Here is a 26779-nt window from a genome sequence, read left to right as displayed (position 1 = left end):
CTTCTTAGGAAAATAATACAATGCCTCCCTGTGACCCTACTGACAGAGACTTGCTTCAGAAATGTTTAGTCCCCCTAACTCTCTGGCTGTGCTTGTGTGTGGATTAAGATGGCACTAAAAAAAATCTTGGAGTAAAGCATAAAGATAAGCCATTTATGATTGATGTACTGACAGTGCCAGATGAACTCTCACAAAACTGTCCATGGCATCTACAGGTGAAATTAGAAGTGGGCCAAAGGATATGAAGTGGCACCAAAGATTTCTGCTACTGATATTAAGCTAATAAGGTGCATCCAAAAATCTACAAGTAATTTAGTAGAGCTGAATTACTGAGTATGAGATGGAAATAGTGTAGGAAAAGAGTTCTGAATGGCAGTCTAGTAAAATATGAAAGGACAGATAGTTTGGCCCCCAAATATAAGATGGAACTAGGAGTTGAAAATTTCACTAAATAATTTACCAATATTGATATATCATCTCACACCAGTCAGAATGGCCATCATCAAAAAATCTAGAAACAATAAATGCTGGAGAGGGTGTGGAGAAAAGGGAACACTCTTGCACTGCTGGTGGGAATGTGAATTGGTACAGCCAATATGGAGAACAGTATGGAGGTTCCTTAAAAAACTACAAGTAGAACTACCATATGACCCAGCAATCCCACTACTGGACATATACCCTGAGAAAACCATAATTCAAAAAGAGTCATGTACCAAAATGTTCATTGCAGCTCTATTTACAATAGCCCAGAGATGGAAACAACCTAAGTGTCCATCATCGGATGAATGGATAAAGAAGATGTGGCACATATATACAATGGAATATTACTCAGCCATAAAAAGAAATGAAATTGAGCTATTTGTAATGAGTTGGATAGACCTAGAGTCTGTCATACAGAGTGAACTAAGTCAGAAAGAAAAAGACAAATACCGTATGTTAACACATATATATGGAATTTAAGAAAAAAAATGTCATGAAGAACCTAGGGGTAAGACAGGAATAAAGACACAGACCTACTAGAGCATGGACTTGAGGATATGGGGAGGTGGAAGGGTAAGCTGTGACAAAGCGAGAGAGAGGCATGGACATATATACACTACCAAATGTAAGGTAGATAGCTAGTGGGAAGCAGCCGCATAGCACAGGGGGATAGCTCGGTGCTTTGTGACCACCTAGAGATGTGGGATAGGGAGGGTGGAGGGAGGGAGATGCAAGAGGGAAGAGATATGGGAACATATGTATATGTATAACTGATTCACTTTGTTATAAAGCAGAAACTAACACACCATTGTAAAGCAATTATACTCCAATAAAGATATAAAAAAAAAGAATAGATGATGATAGTGAGGACCATGTGGGTGATAATAATAGTGATCATAGAGATAATAATGTTGTAGTTCTACTTTCAAGGTTACCCACCCCTCATGAATCTCACCTCCTAGTTTACATACTTTCATATAGTTTCCTCCCCTTGAATTGAGGACGGTTCTATAACTCATTTGTATCAAAGAGAATGAGGTCCACATGATATTGTGTGGCTTCAATAGCTGGTTTAAAATATTGTTATAGCTTATTCCTTGGCCTCAGGTTTCTTATCCCATGGGAAGCCAGCCTCCACTTGAGAAGTCCATCTATCCTGAGACTGCCATGTTGCAAGAAGTTCAAGCTGCCAAGGGGAAAGTTCAAATGGAGAGAGAGATGCTTGGCTAATACAGTATTCCTGATACTGTAGATGAGGAACAAGACATGTGTGAATCTAGAAGAAACCATCTTAGATGTCCATCCCAGTGTAACTTTCAAACAATTCCAGCCCAGCTGCCAACTGATTGGAACCACATGAGGGACTCCAAGTGGGAACTATTCCAATGAGCTCAGTCAACACACAGAACCATGAGCGATAGAAAATAAATCATTGTTTTGAGCCATCAAGTTTTGTGGTGTTTAGGTAATAGATAATCATAAAATAATAGTAATAAAACAACACTGAAAACCAAAATGTATTGAGGACTTACTATATTCTGAGCATGATACAACAGTAAAGTATACAAACATTAAGTTATTTAATTCCCCAGCAACCCTATGACATGTACATTATAATTTTATCTTTAGTAAATAAGGAAATGTAGGTTCAGAAAACTTCTGTAACTTGCTAAAGTCATACAGATGATAAGAAGTATGAACAGGCCTTTAACTCAGGTCAATCTGAATTTAACTCTGCTTTTAATCATCTCTATTAAAATGTCTATAGTAATGTCCCTTATCAGCATTTATAGTTTGCAAACTTATTGGTGGAAAATGAATTTGCATTTTGATTTTAGGTTTTGTACCTTTACTTTTTAAGTGATACATTTTTCAATCTAGGAAAACAGGAAATGAATCTGTAAACTAATAATATCAATAAATTAGTAATATTTATATAATTATTATATATTTATATAAGTATTTATATAAATCACTTTTCTAAATACATTTTGATAACTTAATTCTCCCAGCACTCCTATGATAAGAATTATTATCAGCCACATTTACAGGTAGACATTTGAGACATAGAAAGATTCAGTATCTTACCCAACTGTAAGTGGCAGAGTCAGGCTCTGAACATAAGCAACCTGCCTCTGGGGCAGTCTGTATACTTAAGTAAGCAGTGTATACTGTGCCATGTAAATATACTGTAATTTTAATATTTAAAACAAAATTTATTGTTCTCTCTCAAAACTGATTGAAACCATTACAAACTACTAGTATTAATTTTTGAGAATTCATTAAGTCACAATAGCCAGGATATGAAAACAACCTAAATGTCCACTGTCCGTCAATGGATGAAAGCATAAAGAAAGTGTGATCCTGCCGTATGCAACAATATGGATGAACCTTGAGGACATTATGCTAAGTGAAATAAGCCAGTCACAGAAGGACAGATACTGCATAATTCCACTTATATGAGATATAAAATAGACTCATAGAAACAGAGAGTAGAATAGTGGTTGCCAAAGGCTGGGGGAAAGGGAAATGAAGAGTTGCTGTTCAACAGGTATAAAGTTTTAGTTATGAAAGATGAAAAAGTTCTAGAGATCTACTGCACAACACTGTATCTATAATTCACAATACCATGTTGTACACTTATAAGTTTGTTAGGAAGGTAGATCTCCTGTTAATTGTTCTTACCAAAAAAAGAAAATAATTAATGTAGTACTGGAGGCTATATGATGCCTGGTAAGTAAAAATTAATAATACTCTCAATACCACATACTTGAGATGATTAATACAGATGATGTCATGATCACAAAGCCTATCTGTATCAGTTTAACTTTTAATCATTATCTCCAAAAGTCTTGGGAGAGAAGGCTGTTTTTATTTTGTTGTTGCCATTGTTATTGTTGTTTGAGTCTAAAAAGTAAATGAGCTCCTGGTAAATTTGGAGGACGTGCAACATGTATCTAAGGAGCTACAAAAATCAAGTCGTTATCGGCCTAACTCAATTTCTAGTTAGTACATGATTAAATCTATATAGTGCTTCATTGATTGTCTGCTGTGCAGGCAGAAAAGTCTCACTATTTAGTCAATGCAGATTTATGATTGGAGATGAGGAGTGAACCAAGAGACTGAGTGATCCTTTAATAGCATTTGTGTTTGGGTTTCAGGTGTCCTTGATGTCAACAAGGACAGTGATATTTCTCCAAGACTTTTATTGGTGAGGCTTAGCATTTTTTTCAAAGCCTAGTAAATGGAAGAGCAGAGGCTGAAGGAAAATACTGAATCCCATTTAGAAGATTTCATGTATAAAGACACCTGATTGCCTAAATGTTCCCTTTTCTGGCAAGTCATTTTATTTTCTATTTCAAACCAGGTTTGCTAACTGTGTGCTTATTGTGCATAAATGCAGCAGTTTATTTGAATTGTAAACTACCTTTTTGAAAAAGAGTAATTCTAACTGTACCACAGTACTTAGCTCCAAAAGGCTACTGGATTAGTTTACTAGGGCTTCCATAGCAAAGTACCGCAGATGAGGTGGCTTAAACAACAGAAATTCTCTTTGGCTTATAGATGGCTGTCTTCTCCCTGTGTCAGTCTTCATTTCACCTTTTCTCCCACTGCAGTACTTCATTGAAGATTAATTACCTCTTTAAAGATCCTGCCTTCAAATACCATCACATTCAGAGGTACTGGCAGCTAAGATTTCAACATATGAAATAGCAGGGTCTGAGGGGGCAAAATTCATCTTGTAACAGCTACCCTCCCTCTACTGTTGCTCAGTCCTGTTCACCATAGGAGTTTCGTTTCCTATAAATTAAAGAACCCGCAACTCAGGAAGCCGATCCTGTGGCAAATCCTTCTTTTCCCTTAAATCAGTGAATGCATAGATGTCAAAAGTGGCCAGAGAGGAAAAATTAAGTGAAGCCATCAAATACTTTTCCAAAGGCTTCCAAAAAGTAAGACTTAGTGTAATTACCATCAGTCCCACCATAATGATTAATCACTTCTGTGAAAATTTTCCACAACGAACAGACTAAATTTTTTAAATGATACCTGACATGATTATATTAAGGAAACAGCATGTTATTTATCAAATTAAGTAGCTGTTTTTTTCATAAATATCCTCTTCCTGAATATTGTGAAAGGGAAATGTTAAATCATTGCATGGAGTTATAGGGTTTTACAATGTCCAAAGTATGTTGAGGGAAAGTACACAATCATGGGAAATATAAAAATAATATTTGGGAAACTGGAGATTATAAAGGCAACCAAAATAGGCTTTACAAATTTTGCAAGTGTCATGTGGATGATAAGAGCTGATGAAAATTGCACTCAGTATCTCCTACATGCCCGTTAATACTTCAGTGTCTATCTTTGCCTCCCATATTCAAAGAATCTATATAACCTCCTGAGGGCAAACCTGTTATAAGTACATATTAGCTCATTCTACTGCAGTTCCCTTTCTATCCTTGGCTTGAGGATATTGTCTTAGACCTTCAGCCAAGTCAGTTCATATTAACCTGACATGAAATACACAAAACATATGTGTTGCTGGGTAATATTCTTGAAGAACTTATTTTCTAGGGGAGGAAATATGATATACATGCAAAGTGTAATGCTACAAGGTAGAATGAGATAAGTGGAATAAATTTTTAAAAAATACATAGCTTCAGAATTGTGAGAAAGGAGCTCTTCCCATTAATTGAGATATTTGGGAAGGATTTGTGATGGAGATGACAGTTGCATGGGGTTTTGTATTGTAAAATAGTTAGATTTCAATTCCAAACAAACAAAATAGGATGAGAAAAACACAAAGAGGAAAATGTGTGAAGGCTCCATGAGGAACAGTGAGATTTCTGTGGCTTAATTAAAGAGTAGATGAAAGGCAACAAAATTCAGAAATTTTGACTTAAACTTAGAAATCTGAACTTCATCTTTTATGTAAATGAGGTAATTCTGAAATGAGGCCTCTGAAGAGGAAATGAGTGCAGAAATTTTATTGCTTATTTGTGCTCTTATGTTATTATAGTGGGATAAGTGGGCTAAGTCTTTAAGATCTATTGAATTCTTATGGTGAAAAATCATGTAAAGCAAGGTAAATTCTAAGGAAAGAAGGAACTGCTGTTGGAGTCATAAGACATTCTGCCATTGTAATTGCATAGCTAATAGTTGTGATTCTTATGGTTCTCAGAAAGCACAGCTTTTAAAAGAATGGATGGATACACCTTGGGTTGACATTCACTGATAAAGCAAGACAAAATGTCACTAAATATCCTTGGTGTAGAGTTATTGCAAAGAAACTTGTAACAATGGTAAGTGAAATTCAAAATGGAAGATTAACAATAAAGAGAAGTAATAGCTCTGGAATTTGTGGGTCAGCCAAAATGTTCATTCGGGTTTTCCGTAAAATCCTACGGAAAAATCCGAAGGAAATTTTTGGCCAATCCAGTACTTTAAAATATGTTAGAGCTCTGTTGTCCAATATGGTAGCCACTGACTGTCATGGTTAAGTGTAAAGTAACTAAACTTAAATAAAATATAAATTTCATTTCCTCAGTCACACTAGCTACATGTCAAATGCTCAGTAGCACATGTTAGAAAGAGGAAATATAAAACATTTCTATCATCACACTTTTTGAACAGTTTTGATTTAGTACTGCTTTACTGGATTGACAAGTTAATAGTGAGTAAAACAATTTGAGATTTTAAAAATATCCAGTTAAGTACAAAAATATATATCGTATTTTTATTTTATTGCAATGTTGTGTTAAATAAGTTAAAGAGTAAAATTTAAATATATACACCTCAGTATATTTAATTTTTTTAAAAATAATACATATCTGTGAAAAGCTAATTGTATATGTCGATTACTAAATGGACATTTTAAAAAACTGTATGTTTGTCTTCAAAATATTTGGAAAGTTCTGAAGATCAAGATATTGAAAATATTCATTTTGTAAATGGGTATTTTGAGATTATACAAGCAGAAGTTCAGATGTAAAAACATCCATCCTTCAGAGTATGAAACACACATCTACAGCTTTCCTTCCACTGAAGACCGCTAGCTCAATGTATGTATTATCAAGAACAGTTAAAATAAGAAGCCTATCTGGAAATTTTGTCTATAAAGTATTGTTAAAAAGGATTTGAGTTATAAAGTAACAATGGCCTTACCTTATTCTAATAAGACGTTACTAGGTTGTTTTTATGACTTCTTTGGGAAGTAAAGATCTGAGTCTTTTAAAATCCTTTTCTTACCCCTCCTAATTAAATAAATCATAAAGATTCCCAATTTGCTTTTTGAGCACAATTCCACATAGATAAATTTGTTTAATAGCAAAGGCTTCCATCATAGCAACTTCTAATAGAAGCAATAGGGATGCAATGAAGAATTCAGGAACAGAACATTGAAACTTTCTTTTTTAACATTTAAGTACTTTTCTTGAAATACTGGAGCAATTATTTTGGTTTGAACATTGAACATCAGAAACTGAAGGCAACAGCATGAGCACAAAGTGCTTTTGAACATCAAATTGGAACAATCAAGAAATTGTGAAAGACGTATATACTGATTTTTTAGAGGCAATAAGTTGCCTTAACATTTTTGTCACTCTATGTATGTGTCTTTGATTTTTCAAAACATCTCTTATGTTTATGCTTATTATTCTTAGGTGAAGCCTAATGTGTTTGATTTTTTTTTTCATATTTGTTTTCTGCAGTGGTTTTAAGTGAGTAGATTACCTGACCTCTTGGACTCACGAATGAAAATCAATTATCTTCTAATGAATTCTTCTACTTCACATATTTTTGCAGTTACAAAATTAATTGGGTGCAAATGAACAACTTATTTATCTTACTTTAAATTTTAGCTAGAGATATAACCCAAGAAGTATTGGAATATTCTCTGAGAATTCATATTATGGAAATTTTATAAAACCTATAATGGCAGAGGACATTAAGTCCAAAAATTGCACCTTAGCCTGAGGATGACCTTTATGAAGTCTAGTAATGAAAAAAAAGGTATTTCTGAAGATATGATGTTTTGGGTAACAAATGGAATTTTCTATTCTACTAGATACAGGAAAACGAATTTTCACTGTTTGTGATACAAGAATCCGAAGTGTGTACAGTATAATCCTGTATGCACTGGTGCCATGCTGAAGAAAGAATTTCTTCTTTGAGGAAATTAGTGTTACCCAAAATATAGAAACTAATTTAGCAGAAGCTAATGATGTTTAAAGTTCATTTCAATAATACAGCTGTTAATATTTCTAACTTTGAATTTATATATACTTATATATATATATTATTTCTCCTTAAAATATATTTCTGTGATTTGTTAAATAAAGGTAAAATGTATTACATAGACTTGAACCATAAAAAGATGCCTTGATGATGCTAAATTCATTATCTGAATTTGTAAAACTAATTAAAAAAAACATTCTGGGGAAATATTTAAACTCACGTTTTATGACATTGCATTTAAAACTCCAGATATAATTTTATTGCTATATTATTTGTAAAATTTATTTTATTACATGTTTTTAACTTTTAATTACAGAATTATAATCTCAAAGTTTGAATAAATCTGGATATTCATTACTCACCCACTGTATTATTCATACCTGTTGCTCAACTTAGAATGAGAAACATTACTCCTAAGGTAGATTCTTTTACCTTTGGGTAAGAATGAAAATTCTTCTTTAAATTGAGCTAAAATCAGTTTATCAGTATTAATAGCCATTGGTTTTAGGCCTTCCACACATAAATGCATTAGTTAAAAATCTCCTAAAGCAGATTTCATATTACTATGTAATTTTTTCATTCTAACATGTTTACTTCACATATGAACCAGACCCTAAGGATTTAAAGATAAAGTGGACACAGAACTTCATGTCTAGAAATTTAAAATTATTATAGTCAATTAATAATTAACCCTACACATTTTCCTTCTCAGTTTCTCACTGAGTATCTTGATCAACTCCTTTTGAGGTTTAGATGTCCTCCCCCCAATTAGCATATTAATGCCTAGTTACATTTCCCTCTCTAGTTTCATCCTCTTTCCTTTTTTCTTGTTTCCTTTTTTCCTTCTTCCCTTCCTTCCTTTCTTCTTCATTCCTACTTTCTTCCTGCCTTCCTCTGCCCAGTGATTACTGCTTATTGAGATGCACTGAGTTACTTATCATTTCATTTTCCTCATGCCTTGTGTAACGATACTGATTTTCCAATTATTTTCAGTCAAGATGTGGTAGTGCTTTCATTTTAAAAAATTCTCTGACCTTTCCTAATTAAAAATATTTTATATGTTAAAAATACAGAAAAATGTATTATGAGATGATATACTCTCATTTGTATCAACGTAATTACATTTACATACTTCAAATTAAGGAATACAAACAAATTAAACTCCATTTCTGCACATTTGTGGTAGTATATAAGAAATAAATAAATCTGATGTCTATAGTAACCTTGTAATTTGAGTTCCATTTGCAATTGTTGCTTACAGTGGTCAAGAAAACACACTTATAAGAAGACCTAGAGGTTAAAAAAAAAGCAGTGAATATTATGTATATTCAAAAAATTGACTAATGCAATGTAATTTTCTTTTATGGCTTAATACACTTGGCATTATTTTAGTAAGTTTTTACAACCATATTTCTGATGGCAATTATCAGTGAAAGCTTGAAACTTCAGTATTGACTTGATTGAAGAGAGAGTTTAGGGAAAAAAAATGTAATGAAATAGAAAAGTGCCAATGCCCTTGAACTGTGGTAATGAACTGAGGAAGAGTCGAAGTGTGCTAATATTGGAATATGCTAATCCTTTGAATACCACTCAGATAGGATTTTCCATTGTGGCTGATCAGCACCATGACTCCAGGAAGACCATCCTGATGTGACTGCTATTAGACTGTATGCTCCAAATTGCATCCTACATAAAATTCTTTCTCTATTCTTAGGTTAAGGTCAATTTGATTTGATAATGCCACTACACATCACTCTGCAGAATCCTGCTAAATCCTCTGCAGAAGTAGGAGAGATTGGAATATCTCAATAAATAACTGACCTCTTCAGTGAAAAAAATAAAAAGAATTTGCAGTCTATAAAAAATGTCTATATTAAAATAAATGAATAATTTACAGTATATAAAATATATTACTTTGGAGAATAGCAAAGCTGGTTTGCTCTTCTTAAAGGATACATAGGAATGAGGAAATGTCACCTTTGGAGAAATCACTCAGTTGAGGTCTTCTCTGAGTTATAAACTTTTCATTGGGCAAAGGTAACTAAAGAAACAATAAATAGTAAGCTGACATTTGGAGAATTTGTTTATTGGTCTGGCATAAAGGGAGTTTTACCTTTTACCTGGTAAGCAGCTGTATTTTGACCTTTGTTGGAAGAGAGAACAGTTACTAGACTTGCAAGGTTGTGAACTTGCTTCTGAGTGTCCCTGCTCTGTCCAAGGACATATCTCCCTTTGGAGCCATTAGCCCAAGGTGAGCTCAGCTAGGCTAAATATAAGAAAAAGCATAATGTTTGATCTAAAGAGGAGACCTGATATACTTTCTCCCCTGTCCCTCACACTTCTCTTCTTACTTCTAGGACTAAATGTATTTTTAATGTGTTACATATAAACTGGCATCCTAATACAGAGTATCAGAAATCTTCCTCATCAGTAAAAGCAAAAATATCACTCCACTGCATAATCTTCAGGGAATAAAGTCTCACAGGAATACATTTGCTTTTTAGAAAAATGTGAAGTTCAGTAGCATTGTTTGTTAGACAATAAGTGAGCAACCACAGTTTTTATTATATCATTTTTGGAATTACATAAACATATGTCTGATTACAATATTAATTATAAGGCATACTTTGATCAGCAGTGAAGTCACTGATCTTGAAAAATGTTTATATTAATAGCCACTTTCTCCAAAACTCCTTGGATAATCCTGCTATTTCTGATTTTTGAGAAATAATGGGATCATTTTATTAGGGCTTTTATTTTATCTATTTTTTAAATTAATTTTATCTGATATAGTTGCTTTACAATGTTGTGTTAGCTTCTACTACACAGAAAAATGAATCAGACATACATATACATATATCCCCTCCCTTTGGGATTTCCCACCCATTTAGGACACACAGTGCATTAAGTAGAGTTCCCTGTGCTGTACAGTATGTTCACCTCAGTTGTCTATTTTATCCATAGTATCAATAGTGTATATGTGTCAATCCCAATCTCCCAATTCCTCCCACCCCATCCCTTTCCCCCTTGGTATCCATACATTTGTTCTCTACATCTGTATCGCTATTTCTGCTCTGCAAATAAGGTCATCTATACCATTTTTATAGATTCCACATATATGCATTAATATATATTTGTTTTTCTCTGTCTGACTTACTTCACTCTTTATGACACTCTCTAGGGTCCATCAACATCTCCACAAATGACCCAATTTCATTCCTTTTTATGGTTGAGTAATATTCTATTGTATATATGTACCACAACTTCTTTATCCATTCCTCCGTTGATGGACATTTACGTTGCTTCCATACAGATGGCCAAGAAGCACATGAAAAGCTGCTCAACATGACTAATTATTAGAGAAATGCAAATCAAAACTACAATGAGGTATCACCTCAGACTAGTTAGAATGGGCATCATCAGAAAACCTACAAACAATAAATGCTGGAAAGGGTGTGGAGAAAAGGGAACCCTCTTGCACTGTTGGTGGGAATGTAAATTGATACAGCCACTATGGAGAACAGTATGGAGGTTCCTTAAAAAACAAAAATAGAACTACCATATGACCCAGCAATCCCACTCCTGGGCACATACCCTGAGAAAACCATAATTCAAAAAGACACATGCACCCCAGTGCTCATAGCAGCACTATTAGGGCTTTTAGAATACAAATAGTCTAGTGTGGTGCTCCTCAAAGAAAATATATCCCTCTCCCCATTTGTACTTTTCACTCTCCCCCGCAAGGCCCACATTTGACTGATATTTGGCATTCTACTAAGAAGTCTGACTACCACAAAATTGCTAGCACTTAAGAATCAGAGTAGCTTTGTGAAGCACCTGTTTTTGTGTTTTGTTAACAATCGTTGTGGAGCTCAAGAGTCTGATAGAGAACGCTTCACTCTCACGTTAAAGACAAGTTTTGTTTTGTTTTGTTTTGTTTTGTTTTTGTGGTACGCGGGCCTCTCACTGTTGTGGCCTCTCCCGTTGCGGAGCACAGGCTCCGGACGCGCAGGCTCAGCAGCCATGGCTCACGGGCCCAGCTGCTCCGCGGCATGTGGGATCTTCCCGGACCGGGGCACGAACCCGTGTCCCCTGCATCGGCAGGCGGACTCTCAACCACTGCGCCACCAGGGAAGCCCTAAAGACAAGTTTTAATGATTGTTGTCACTCACATTTTCTTTAAGAATGTTTTGCATAATTTTGTGATTGTTAAATAGCTGCCTTTCCACCGATTATTTTCAAGTTATTGTTCTGTTGTTTTCAACGGGTTTGCCCTCGGCCAATCTGTGTAGCAGTTGGATTTGAGAGTCCCTTTCTGTCAACCTCAGCTTTTCTTTCTCTGTTTAGGCTCCTCAAGACAGCATTCTAATTGGTCTTTCTTGCTTGTAGGTATCCCACATTGACAGTGCTTTGCAACTTTTATGTTCCTATGATAAAATAGACATTTTATATCCCCATCTCTTGGTGATGTTGGGTGGTAATAAGAATTGAATAACGGAACATATTGCATACTTTCCAGGTAATAAGATTGTATTTAACAAGGGCTTTCTGAGAGCAGCACCTTAAGTTGTGACTAATGACATACGGCTGGTCAATATAGGAGATGTTTGTGTTCAGGCTAGAAGCCTTTGTATTCTGCTTAAATCATACTATGTTGGCAGCTTCCTACTCTGCTCATTCCATTGTTTGCTGTTTTCCCTCTGAATGCTAAAAGCACTTATAAGCACTTTTCCACTAATTTTAGAAATTAAAAAACACATATATCTTAGTGGCTCCATTCAGATTTAGAAATAATACTCTTCCCCTTAAAAAAGGAAACTTTTGTGTCAAGTATTATGGCAAAAATTTCTGAATTTCCATTGAAATGGCCTAAAAATCAACAGGATTCTTGGTCACAACAGAAATAGTCCACATGATAATGTGACATATATTAAGAATAATTTTAAAATATGCTTAAATATTGCTCAAGTTAATAAAAAAGGAGAAATGTTTTGCCACAGAATACAGCAACCTGTATTCTAGTCCCAATTTCATAAGCTAACATGAACTTCAGCAATCTATTACTGGACATGCCCTTCCTCTTCTCATTTTTAAACTAAGTTGACTCTACCAAATGGTTTCTAAGATTCCTTTTACAATGAAAATTCTGTCTTTATGTGAATTTGTAAAAAATCAGAAAACTAGACTGATAGCTTTAGAAGGCAGAAGAGTCAGTTATGACCTCCTGCCATTTGATTAGAATTTAAAAGTTGTCATTCATTAATATTAGAAGATGTAAAGGGAGTTAAATGCAAAGAAGTCCATATTACCAGCTTCTGGCCAATTCCCTTTCCTGGTAAAGAAGTTAACAAGGAAAAGGTGGAAAATTCACTTTTGTCCTCTTCTTTTTTACTTATGAGTACTAACTAAAGTTATACGTGGGTTCGAAGAATGCAGAGAATATTTAGGGGAAAAAATCAAACAGTTAGTTAAAATCAAGAGAGAGCCTTACTGTGGCAGGCTCTAATGCCAGCTGCATGGTTCTACAGCAAAGCCAGGAACAGGGACAGATTTGGGAAACAGTCATAATCACAGAAGGGGACTAAGGGAACCCAGCCAAAAGCAGATTACTGGAAGGGCAATTGGGCCCCTGAAAAATAATTTACAATGAGGTGGTAGAAAATGGGGCCAGGACTGGACTCTGAAATAAGGTCTTAAAGGAGCACTGATGCCAGTTCTGCACCTGCCTACCCCTAGCCATCCTTCATGCACACCAGTTCCCAAAGGAGAGGCTCTGTGAGCAAGTCCAAAAGTCATCACCCTACATTGCAGCTGCAAGCCATTCCTGGCAAGGGGGATCTCAGGTGATGAAGCAGAGGAAGTAAGGAGCATTTTCCCTGGCACTTCGAAGAAATACTTCCTGACAACAGTTAGCAGGGCCCAATGGGAAAAATAGCAGAGTTGGTGTCACACCTATACAAACTGTTGGGCTGTCCATTAGGGTTGATTCTGAGACTCTGGTTTTGATACCTGAAGCAACAATACTTTCACCATGAGTAAATATAACAAAATGTTATACCCATTGTGTATCAGGATTTGGCAACCTGGTTAGGAATAGTGTTGTGAGCAAGGACTATTTCACTACAGGGATGATACACATCAGGGGTTCACTCTAAGAAAATTAATTTGGAAACTCAGTTTGCTAACTTCATCACCTTGCACTCCTTAGTGCCTAACCCCATCCCTGAAAACTCCTTACTGCATATCAAGCAAGTATGACATAAAAGGACATGTGATTTATCTATCTCTCTACTAGTGCCCAGTATGGACCCTCTCCTTCTATCAGTCATTTGGTCAATGGCAAAGGATTCTCTGCCTTCTGTGGGCAGAAATGAGATTTGCTCCATTAGCTCATGGGGCAGAAGACCAGAACAGACGCCAAACATCTGCTGGGTGTCTTGAAAGAATCAAGTATTAAGAGATGGGGCAGAGGGCAAGAAAATACTAACTATTTATTATTTGGGGCAGGCAAGAGCTCAGAACTGCAATATTTCAGAGTTCAGGTATGAAAATGACATTGATTGCTTACCCATATTGGTGAAGACCAAGTATAGGAGCTACACGCTAAAGATTGTGGTGAATCTCAAGCAGGTTTTATGTGCCTTCACTTTTATGATAGTTTGGATAAGTGTAGAATTCTAGGTTTGAAATTCTTTTCCCTCAGAATTTAAGATTTATTTCTCCATTGTTTTCTTGTACCAGTGTTATGGCTGAAATTATGAAAACTAAGAAAATGAGAAGGAAACTGTGATTATGGAGATGATAATATGTACTAGCATCATTGATGCTGCAATGTTCTCATTATGAATGAAAAGTACATAGTTATCTAGTTCCTCAAATATACACAAACAACAAAAATCAACATAATATCATCACAGTGTGTGAGCTGCAACATGGTTTAAACAGGTGGTTTGTCACCTGGAATGAGACATACCTAAGACATGAGTTGAGACTGAATTAGGATAGGCTGTAGATTGAGGCTGAATAAAGAGTCTGGGGTATGTGGGAGAGCCCACAGGAGAAGTAAAACTGTGGAAGTATGTGACTTTCATGAAAAATAGAACAACTACTTTCCATCACTTTTGATAATATTCACTGCTATTCTGAGTGCCTCCAATTTAGACAAAATCTTTCATAATTAAAATGACCTAAATTGACCTCAATACCCAACAAGACTTTCATAAATACCCTATGCCACCTGGTTATGCAGGAGTCTTTTCAGGCCTGGGACCTCCCTGGCGGCACAGTGGTTAAGAATCTGCCTGCCAATGCAGGGGACACGGGTTCGAGCCCTGGTCCGGGAAGATCCCACATGCCGCAGAGCAACTAAGCCCACAAGTCACAACCACTGAGCCCACGTGCCACAACTACTGAAGCCTGCACACCTAGAGCCCGCAACACCTAGAGACCACACACCTTGTGCTCCACAACAAGAGAAGCCACCGCAATGAGAAGCCCGCACAACCCAACGAAGAATAGCCCCTGCTCTACACAACTAGAGAAAGCCCGCACACAGCAACAAAGACCCAACGCAGCCAAAACAAAAAAAGACTTCTCAGGCCTAATATATGTGTGTCTGGGGGATTTCACCAGAGTTTCTGCTAAAGTACATGACTGTAGTGGCCACAGAGGATGTTAAATAACTCTGCAAACAGTTTCTCTCCATCCATACACATGAAAGTATTAAGGACCAGCAATTGGAATAGTTGAGGTATGAAGTTTAAAAATCAGGGTCTCAGCCTCCCTCAGTGTCACCTTTTGTGTCCATTGGCATCGTCCACCCTTCAAAGTACTCAGTAGCTCCTGCATAGTAACTTGGTCTGATATTTGACATTACCTTATTTAATTTGACTTGAATCTATTCAGACAGTTTATCTTCAAGGAAATTTGTATATTTGTACTTTTAATTCATGATTATAAAATTAGAGAAATATCAACATTAATCAGTTGCATTTTAGGAAGGTAGATAAGCTTTCTTCTTGATCTTAAACCATAAAACACAACACGTGACAATAAAGATTTGGTGCTTTAATAAATATTGTAGTATTAAAGTTGAGAGTGAGAAGAAACTAGTGTTACATTTCTCTGTCCCAGTACCCACCTCAATTATTCACCTATAGCAGGGAGTTCTTGAAAACACTTAACAGAGCTTAATTATTTTAGGAGTTGCTGAGGTGTAGAACAGTACACTGGACATGTCATTTGTAAGGGTGGAGAAAACAGATGATCACATTTACACAGGGTTTAGATACCAGTGAAAGTCCAGGTGGAAATATGGGATAGAATATATGGAAAGAAGTATAGATTAAGATAAAATTTTATAGTAATCCATGTAAAAGTAATAACTGAATGATGAGAGTGAATAATGTCCCTGAGGGAAGGAGTCTAGAGAAATAAAGAGAAAGAAAGTAAAGATCCAACCATGTAGAATGTCCACACTGATGTTGTGAAAGAAGGTAAAGGAGCCAACCAATTAGGCAGAACAATAACAGAGGTAGGACAGGAGCAGGGGCCAGAGAAGCTGGAAAAAGCAGAGTGCGTAAAGAATGAAGAAGCAGAAGACAGAACAAAGGGAGAGAGGAGGGAAATTTTTGACAGTGAAGAAAGTGGAATAATAGAGTAAAGGAGAAGAAATATATGATAGTTAATATGCCAATTTACATGAATCTTTTTCTTTGTAAATGGGCAGTTTAGGCCTGGTATATAGGCACACACTATGAATGTCAGATGGACTACTTGGATGAATGAATAATATAATGAGTGGGATAGAGCTGTCAAATAATTCATTAATGAAAAGTCCCATTAGAGGTTGGATGACACAGTTTTCAGAGAACCTACATGCCACTCTGTTGTGACACTCACTGGCAATGCTCAACAGCTTAAAATCAATCAAAAAGAACTCTAACATGAGCATGACAAGGGCTGGAAAGGAGAATGGCAGGTCACAAAGGGGTGACAGTTTTCTAGGCATCAGAGAGACCAGCTAGGTGATCAGATGACCAGGCTAACCATAAATCACAAACCACAGGCCAGAGAGGAAAATACATAAGATGAAAAAAAAAAAAAAAAAGACAAATGAGATAAATAAGATAAACGGATTATTCCCTGATATTACTCTACAGTTCTGTGCACATTCTTTGAGGGCTTGACGTACACACTTTCCTCTCCTCATACCCTTAGCTATCCACAGCCAGTGACTCACCCTCACAGGCCTGTTCCCTCCTCCATCCTCCTTCTCTTGCGCCACACAAAAGGCTGACATTGCACTGAGTTGTGGAAAACTGAAAGTCTGCATTCCTAGAACAGAGAAAGCTTGGCTCACTGATTTACTCATTATAGATTTTATTTCGGTCTCTCCCACCTACCCATTTTGTCAAGAGAACTGAAGGGGAATCATTAAAGATTCAGATAGACATAGTTCTACAAAAATCAACCGGATCCTATGCAGGATCATTATAGACACACACAAGCAGCTGCATGAAACAGTAAGAGCAGCAGCTAATTACAGCCCCAGGAGATAGTGACCAAGTCACACTGCAGAGATCTGGAATTGCCAGATTGAGATCGCCTGGCCTAGGGAATTATTGCCTATCGTCATTTTGGTTTTCTGAGGCTAGCCAAGCAGAGAAGCTGTTAATGAGGAAAGGAGAGGTACTGGATTTTCTTAAGATAAAGAGGCCTTTGCCATTTTCTAGAGCTACTTTAAATTTAAATTTTTATTTTATGATGGCTAAAGGTGAACTTCAGAGCAATATTAAAAAATTGTCCCTTTAAATTTTAACAATTTAATCATTTCTATGTTGCTTACTACAATAATGTTCAACTTAAACAAAGAATATATTTTTTTAAAGTATGAAGAATAACACATGGAGATATAGCCATACAATATTCCATGAATACAAGTAGAGGGACTATACTAGTAAATTAGATTTAAAGTCACTTTGAAAATAACACTCTCTATACAGGTTCCAGACATAGTCCCAAAACAGTTAACAGAAGTATAACTAGTGAAAGAAACTTGCATATCATGATCTCTAGTGGTGTATGAGTAGCATAAATGGCTGAGAATCCATTTAGAAGTTACAAAAGTTACCTTCATCCATTAATTCAACAAACACATGTTGTACACTTTGTGGAAAGCACTCCGCCAGATACTGGAATATTAAAAACAAAAAAAATCAGATCAGAATTCTGCAAAATCTTGTACTCATTTCATTGACTACATTATATATATCCTTCCATGTTTATATGTACATCACTATGGTTTTAATAGTTTTTTGTGAAACATGAATATATACATCTGCAATATGAGCATATATGTAACATATGAAATGTAAAAACGTATTTATAGAGCAGTCACCCTCATTTTTGCACATAAAGCTTGTTTCCCACACTGCATTTTGTTTATAATAAACATCCTTGAAACTAAATCTTTGCTTACTTCAGTATAATCCATTAGGTTAATTTCCAGGAGAACTGATGCATGGAACCATTTCAAAGCTTTTGCTGTTTATTGTCAAACTGTGTTACAGAAAGCTTATACAACTTTATTTTCCAATCACCAATATATGTCATTTTTCATTTTCTTCTACCATTGCCAACATTGAGTGTTATCGCTTATAAAATTCTTGATGATTTGATCATTAAAAGAGTGGTGGCTCATTAACATTTTAATTTTTATTTCTTGCTTTATTAGTGAGCTTCAGAATGTCTGCATACATTTGTTAGCTGTTTAAATTTCTTCTTTTATGTACTGCTCATGCATGTCCTTTTAAATATTTCTACTGGAGGTCTTTTTAATTCATAAAAACTTTTTTATTAACTGATACTTATTTACTTTAAATACATCTATTGCAAAACAAATAAGTGTTTCTTAAGAAGAATGTTTTTATTTTAATTATTCTGCTCTTCTACAAATCCTTGCATTAAAGCTTTAGGTGATATATGTCATTTTTCCTTTTCATTTCTGTCTCTATTCTAAAGACTAGGTTGACAGTTTAGCTCAAGGGTAACAGTTTGTCATTGATTTGCTTTGCCATTTACTTGGTAAAGTGAAGCTTTGGGGAGAAAAAACATAAAACCTTGACAGAATTGAGGAAAATTCATTTTACATTATAATGAAGAAGAATATATTTTAAGAAATTCAAATTCTTGATGGAGGAAATATTTGAGTGTATAATAGACACCATTCCATATAGTGAAACAGCCAAAAATATACAGTTAGAATAGAAATTGCAGTGGTGCTGATTAAGATGAGAGATATGAGCCTCTGTTAAGTAACTCAACTGGAAGGAAATTTTCTACAAGCAAACAATTTATTACCAACTATATGACAAGAGGATCCACGTGTCTGAATTAAGCTATTATATGAAGCAGCAAATGTGAGAGTCCTGAAATCTCAGAATGTTCTTGTAATATTCCTTTATCATTCTCAGAGGAGACACTCCTGTGGCATCTTGGAGAAACTGTATATAATTTTTAATCACACACTTGGGATGATTTTGACCACTCTTAATGACCTTTACTTGAGTAGAAAAGCTAACAAATTTACCTCCATTTGCTTTCTCCCAGTTTCTCTGCTTACTAACAGTGAGGGTAAAGGGGATTTTCAACACATGTCCCCAGAGGTAGATTAAATTACAGAAATTTCACCTCTTGGTTCTAATAGAGACAGGCAGTGCTATTTGGTTACCTTCTGTCAGGTATTGATAGCCACGTGTTGATAGTTCTCACTTTTCTCTACTAGAATACACACTTTATCAATGAGATATCAGAAATAAATAAAAGACCAACATGAGAGAAATACACTCTAACTTTGTCAGACAGATGTGTGTAAAAGAAATATTTGTAGAATATTGCTGTGTTCTCTAATTCTACTAAAAATATACCAAAGGAATAGAGCTTTATTTTCACAGAACCTTCTCCTATGGAGAAATTATTAGGAACAGCCTGAAGTGAACATTAAGTATTGAGAGAGACCTATAAATATAAAGGATCTGCTCTAACTCCTTATTTCTATTCTTCAACACTAGTTTCTATGTGCTGCAGTTCTATAGGAGTTATTTCAATCAAGTTCTCTATATTTTGATTTAGCTGCAGATTTAGCTGAACACTGTTAGAGATCATGCAGTTCAACCTCCTCATTTTATACATGAGAAAACAGAGACCCTAGAGGTTTAGTGATTTGCCCAAGGTCACACAGCTAGTTAGTGCCATGGTAGAAACTAAAATAAAGGACTCCTGATTCTCCATCAACCTTTCCACTTTACTATGATGCCTTTCTAAAATAGTATAAGACCTGAAATTAACCTTCTGAATAGTTAACTTTCTTAAGGTAGGTGGGAACTCCTGCCAAGCAAGTGGAGAATTATATTGATCTAACTTGTTTCACTCTTTGAGGTTACCTGTATGATTTTCTTCCTTTATAAAACATGTATGATTTTCTTCCTTTATAAAAAATATATGATTTTCTTCCTTTATAAAAACTAAACACCATAATCATTATCATCAAGTCAGGTCTGTGGCGTAGAAAAGAAACTTGCATATTTCTTTACAAAACTCAAAGATAATAGCTTTGTGAATTCATAGTTATCAGTTTTTATTTTATTTTGAATTGATGTGCACATTACATCTTGTGGGTAGCCCATAATTGTTAAATGCAGCCGAGGCTGCATGTCAGTGTTGTAAGGCCTTTCCTTGCCCCCTCCGTTCTATCTTCTACCACACACCTTAATAACTGTCATCAGCCTGCCACCTCTTTCAGGTCCTGAGATAACTTACAGGAGACCACAATCAATTTGGCATAGAAAATTAGAAGACTTTATTGACCTCAAGGTGCCTGCAGCATTGTGTGAGCCTGCTGCAAAGCCTCAAGCCTACCTAGCTCAGAGGTTTGAACATTCCCAGCAGTTACTCCCCTGACAATATTACAATATATTGTCTAATCCCTTTCTAATCAACCTCTGTCTCACCACCAAAGGACTTAAAATAATTAATAAGTGGAATCATTGTCAAAGAGGCAGAAAAAGGAACATTCACGTTTCTCTACAGTATCCTAGCCCATGTTCATATTGTCTCCATAAGAGCTTCTAAGTACACATTATGACATACACTACTTGATAACTAGTTCTCAGGAAGACTTACTATGACATAATCTTTTAGACACAGATCTCAGTTACAACCATAATTGTTCTGCTCAGTATTCAGGATCGAAAACATTGAAGTGAATTACTCTCAAAGTATACAATGCTACACCAAAAATGATAGAAAATTGAAGGTTTCCTTCCTTGATATTTTTTGCTATATACTAAATTTATTTTATTTTTTCAGCTTTTTTTCTTCCAATTTTGTAGACATAATGGACATGCAGCACTGTATAAGTTTAAGGTGTAGAGCATAATGACGACTTGCATCATAAAATGATTACCACAATAAGTTTAGTAAACCATTCATCAACTCATGTAGATACAAAATAAAAAGTTTTTCTTGTCATGAGAACTCTTAGGATATACTCTCTTAACCACTTTCGTATATAAAATACAGCAGTGTTAATAATATTTATCATGTTGTACATTATATCCCTAGTACTGATTTACCTCTTAACTGGAAGTTTGTACCTTTTGACCACCTTCATCTAATTCCTCCTCCCCCCACCTCCATCTCTGGTAACCACAAATCTCTTTTTCTATGAGCTTGATTGTTTGTTTGTTGAAATATAACACTATGTTAGTTCCTGGTGTACAAAATAGTGATTCAGTATTTCTATACATTACAAAATATCCCGATAAGTCTAGTTACTATTTGTCACCATGCAAAGATATTAGATTATTATTGATTATAATCCCCATACTGTACAATTCATCCTCATGACTCATTTACTTTGTAACTGGAAGTTTGCACTAATTTAAAAATGGGATTTAAAAATTTTAAAGCAACAGAAAGAAATGAAGAGTGACCCTTGAGGCAAGGAGGAAATTAAGCATGTTAGAATAGAAAGGAGAGAGATGAGTGTAAACAGAAGTAGTGACGGATTAGGGTATCCAGTGTACAAAAGAAACTCAATGCTAGAGATTTTCCAGAACAAGAAGATAAGGACTATTGCTGTTTTGCCTTTTGCCCTTAGCTGTTCAGGGTGATTCACCCTGGGTTCTTTCGGAGTATGCCACTTATTTTAGATCATGTTCACTTGGTACAGATTCTGAAATGCAGAATTGTAGACAGTTTATTGCAGAGTGCTCTTTGCAGATACAACTGTGAAAAAAAAAAAAAAACAAATGAAGAAGCAAAAGCGGGCAGCAAGAAAAACTGACCTGCAATGTAACTGGGACTAGGACCTTACCCAGTCGTATGCAGATCTTTGGAGCTGGGATGACAGAGTTGCCCCAAATTGAGGCAAAGAGGATATGCCTTTACAGTCTTTAATCAGTCACTCATTAACCTTGAGCCGCCCCTGGGAAGAGGTAGAAACTTGGGTGAGATAATTCTCTGTGGACAGTGGATGAAGATACTAATCCCTCTGAATCTAATATCATCAGTGTTGTAGGATTAATGCTTAAGACCAAAAGACAGTCAATGTCCAGAAACTGAACATGGGAACATGACTTTTTTTTGAGGTGGTTGACCTCCTGATTATTCATACTTCATTTATTTTTAGTAAAAAAAAATAGGCACTGCAGGTCTCGCTTCCCTCTCTGATTAATCCTGCCTTCCTTACTTCTTTACAGGTCGTATCCTAAAAGTATTCACAAGTAAAACTGCACACAATTCTTTTTATCCAGAATCTATTACCACATAATCAAATTTAAGAGAGCTGGCACCAGGAGTGAAGATTAAACAGATTCTTAGATGAGATTTTGGATATTGATCATGTATCAGCTGCCTGTCAATGAGGAACCCAACATTCTTAGAACTTGGAGTATGAATAACTTCTGGCATGGCATGTCAGTATAATTGTTAAAAGTTCCACTGCTAGTAAACTGGCATGTGACAGTGGTGGAAGGAGATATACTAGCTTGTGTAATATCTTAGGCAATTGAGAAATAGGAAGAAAATGGTAACTAAAAGGGTTGTAGAATTCACTGACAGTTGTAGTGTGATTGATTCATTAAAGAGAAATAATGACAAACTTATATTTATTAATCACTAATGCAAGGTTAAATGATAAATCCAATGAATTTCCTTGACAGCATTCATGGAAATCCTAATCTTCTCTAGCTTATCTGGAGGACAGACAGAGTTTGAACCAGGCTTAGGACTTAATCATAAAGACTGACAGTTTCATCACTTAGAGACTTTAGCAGATAAACTACTTAAGGTATACTTCTACTAGAAGGAAAAAGAATCTGGAAGGACAGCACAGAAATCCAATGTGGATGGGAAGCAATGCATTTGGTAAATATTTTGGCAGTCTAAGTGTTTCATTACAAAATTGTTTTTTATTGTTTAAAAATTCAATGTTAGAAAAATCAATTCTTTATATACTTTAGCAACAGATAATTGATTATATATTTTTTAAAATATATGTGTGTGAACTATATATAAACTGTAAGGACTAAATCTAATCACATCCCACCTCTGCGTTAAACCCTTCACTGTTTTTCTATTCTATTCAGAGTAAAATCCAAAGTCCATAAAATGGCTTCTAGGTCCATCACTAACCTCTTATGATAGCACCTCTTAACAGTCTTCCATTTACTAATTCCATGCAGCTACTATGATATCTCTGTGACTATAAATATATGTCTGTACTTTGAGGGCTTTCAGAGCAAATTTGCCTGGACCTTAGCACCTGGGCTAAAAGATCAACCTGGCAGTAAAAATACAACTGATTAAACCAGCATATACCAATAACAAAAACTGAATCATCCATTAAACATCTTTCTAGGAAGTGAAGTATAGGCCCAGACACATTCATGCATTCATTCAGTCTTTAAAAATTAAATAATGTCAATGTCTCACAAACTCTTCCACAAAATAGAGAAGGGGAGAAACTTCATACCTATTCTATGAGACCAGTTTCGCCCTAATACCAAAGTCAGCCAGAAAAAGACATCACACACCCATGCAACTAAAACTACAGAGTAATATATCTCGTGAATACAGATGCAAAAATCCTCCACAAAATGTTGCAAATTGAAGCTAACAACACATAAAAAGAATTATATACCATGGCCAAGTGAGATTTATCCCAAGAATGCGTTTAATTTAATTTTCAAAAACCAATTAATATAATAAACCATTTTATTGTAACAAAGAAAAACAATCACATGATTTTCAAAATGGACACCAACAAAGCATTTGATAAAATCCAATATCCACTGATGATTTTAAAAACTCTCAAGAAACTGGGAATAGATGGAAACTTTTCACCCTCACAAAGACATCTACAGAAAGCCCTGGGAAAACATCATCCTTGATGAAAGACTGAAGGCCTTTCCTCTAAAACTGAGAATAAGGCAAGGTTGCCTGTCTTGCCATTATTTTCAACATTGTACTGAAGAACAGCCAGTGCAATCTTGCAAGAGAAAAGAAATAAAAGGCATCAGATTGAAAGGAAAGAAGCAAAACTGTCTTTCTTTGTAGACAATATGATCCAGAATACAGAAGATCCTAAGAAATTCACAAAAGATAATTATTAAAATAATCAATTATAATAAGGTTGCTTGGTATAAGATCCATATACAAAATCAATTGTTTTCTACATATGACACATGAATGATTCATAAATGAAATAAAGAATTCCTTTCATAATAGTATCAAAAAGAATAAAATACTGAAGAACAAATTTAACTAAAGAAGCATAAGTTATGTATACTGAAAATTACAAAACAGTAATGAGCAAATTAAAGAAGATCTATACAAATGGGGAGATGCTCCATTTTCATGGATTTGATGATTCAATATTGTTAAGATTGCACTTCTACCAAAATTGACTTGAAGATTCATGCAATCCTTATCAAAATTCCAGCAGGCTTTTTTTTTCCAAATCTAGAAATTGACAGGTTAATCCTAACATTTATGTAGAAAGCCATAAGACCTCATATAGCTAAATCAATTTTGAAAAGGAATCACAAAAGTTGGAGGATTTTCACTTCTCAATTTCAAAACATACTATTAATCTATGGTTATAAGACAGCGTGTTACTGGCATAACATAGACACAGATTAATGAAACAATTGAGAATCCATAAATGCCTTATATTTGTGGCCAATAGATTGTAGACAAAGGTTGTAAGGCAATTCATTGGGGGAAAGTAGAGCCTTTTAAACAAATGATAGTGGAACCACTGGAGAGTCACATGGGAAAATGTGAACTTAGACCCTTACCTCACAGCATGTATAAAAATTAACTCAAAATTGATCATAGACTTAAATTTAAGAGTTAAGGCAATAACAGCTTTGAAGGAAACATTTTGGGTTAGGCAAAATTTTCATAGATACGACAGAGGAAGTGTGGTTTGTGAAAAATGAAATTGAAAAATTGAACCTCATCAAAATTCAAAACGTTTGTTCTTCAAAAGGCACCAGAAGAAAATGAAAAGACAAGCATCAGAGCCAAAAATTCACAAAATATTGACAAAGGGCTATATTTAGAATATACAAAGAAGGTATTTAAACCTTAAGGATAAGAAGATAAAACAATCCAGTTTAAGAAGTGGGCAAAAGATCTGAATAAACTTTTAACTATAGAAGATATATCAATGGCTAATAAGCACATGAAAAGATTCTCAATATCACTAGTCATTAGGGTAATGTAAAGGAAAAACACAGTAAGATACTATTTTATACTCACTAAAATGGCTATAATAAAAATAACAGAAAATAACAAATGGAAATAGTGATGGTTGGTGATAATGTGGAGTAAAAGGAAATTTCTAACTTTGCTAATAGAAATGTAATATGATTCAGCCACTTTGGAAAACAGCCTAGAAGTTATTTAAAAGGTTAAATAAACATAGAGTTACCATATGACCTAGCAAGTCTATCTTTAATTGCCTATCCAAAGAAATGAAAACATATATCCACACAAAGCCTTGCACACCATGTTCTCACTCTCATTATTCATAATAGCCCCAAATGGGAAACAACTTAAAATGTTCAAGGGGTGAGTGGATAAACAAAATATCAATAGAACACTTTTTAGCAAAAAAGGAACAAACTACAGATACATGCTATGACATTGATGAACCTCAAAAACATTATTCTCAGTGAAATAATCCAGACACAAAAGACAATAGGTTGTATGATCCCATTTGTGTGAAGCCTAGAAAAGGCAAATCTATAGAGACAGAAAGTAAGTTGTGGTTGAAGTAGGAGAGTAGGGGAAGGAAATTAACAGTAAATGCTCACAAAGTGTCTTATTGGGGCAATGAAAATGTCCTCAACCTGGTTTATGTTGATGGTTAAACAACTTGGTAAATTTATTTAAAAATCATTGAAGTGCCCTTTCAAAATGGGTGTTTTCTATGATATGTGAAATATGTATCAGTAAGGTTATTTTTCTTTTTTTTTTAAATGACCACTGATTACCTAGTGAGAACTACAGACAGATTTACTTCTCTGGAAGTATGTGTTTAATTTCAAGGGAGTAAGATCCAGGACCATGGAGATATCCCCTGGGTAGTACACCACTCTTATCTTTCTCCTGGAGAGATTAATGTATATTCGAAAGGTTTAGAATGTTCTTCTTTCCTATTACATTTACAAGGAAATTCTCAAAAAAATACCAAGAAAGTGATGGAGAGTACTTCTTTCTCCTCTGTTAACATAATCCAGACCTTTTGTTAATTTGGTATTCTTCACTTAAATCCAGAAGCATATGTGTAGGGTGATATTTGCATCACTCCAAAGGTAAAAATTTGGACACAGAAAAACTGCACTGTTATTATTTGTTCAAAATAATAAATAATAATAATCCACTCTGTTCTAGCAACCATACATGTGAATCCCAGATAACATTAATAAATATTAATATAAAAAATTGAACAGCCTCTTTGATGTTCTTGAACACACCATGCATGACT

The sequence above is a fragment of the Mesoplodon mirus genome (genome assembly GCF_964341445.2).
Source record: "Mesoplodon mirus genome assembly, chromosome: 4".
NCBI lineage: Eukaryota > Metazoa > Chordata > Mammalia > Artiodactyla > Ziphiidae > Mesoplodon > Mesoplodon mirus.
This window is presented reverse-complemented; position numbering follows the sequence as displayed.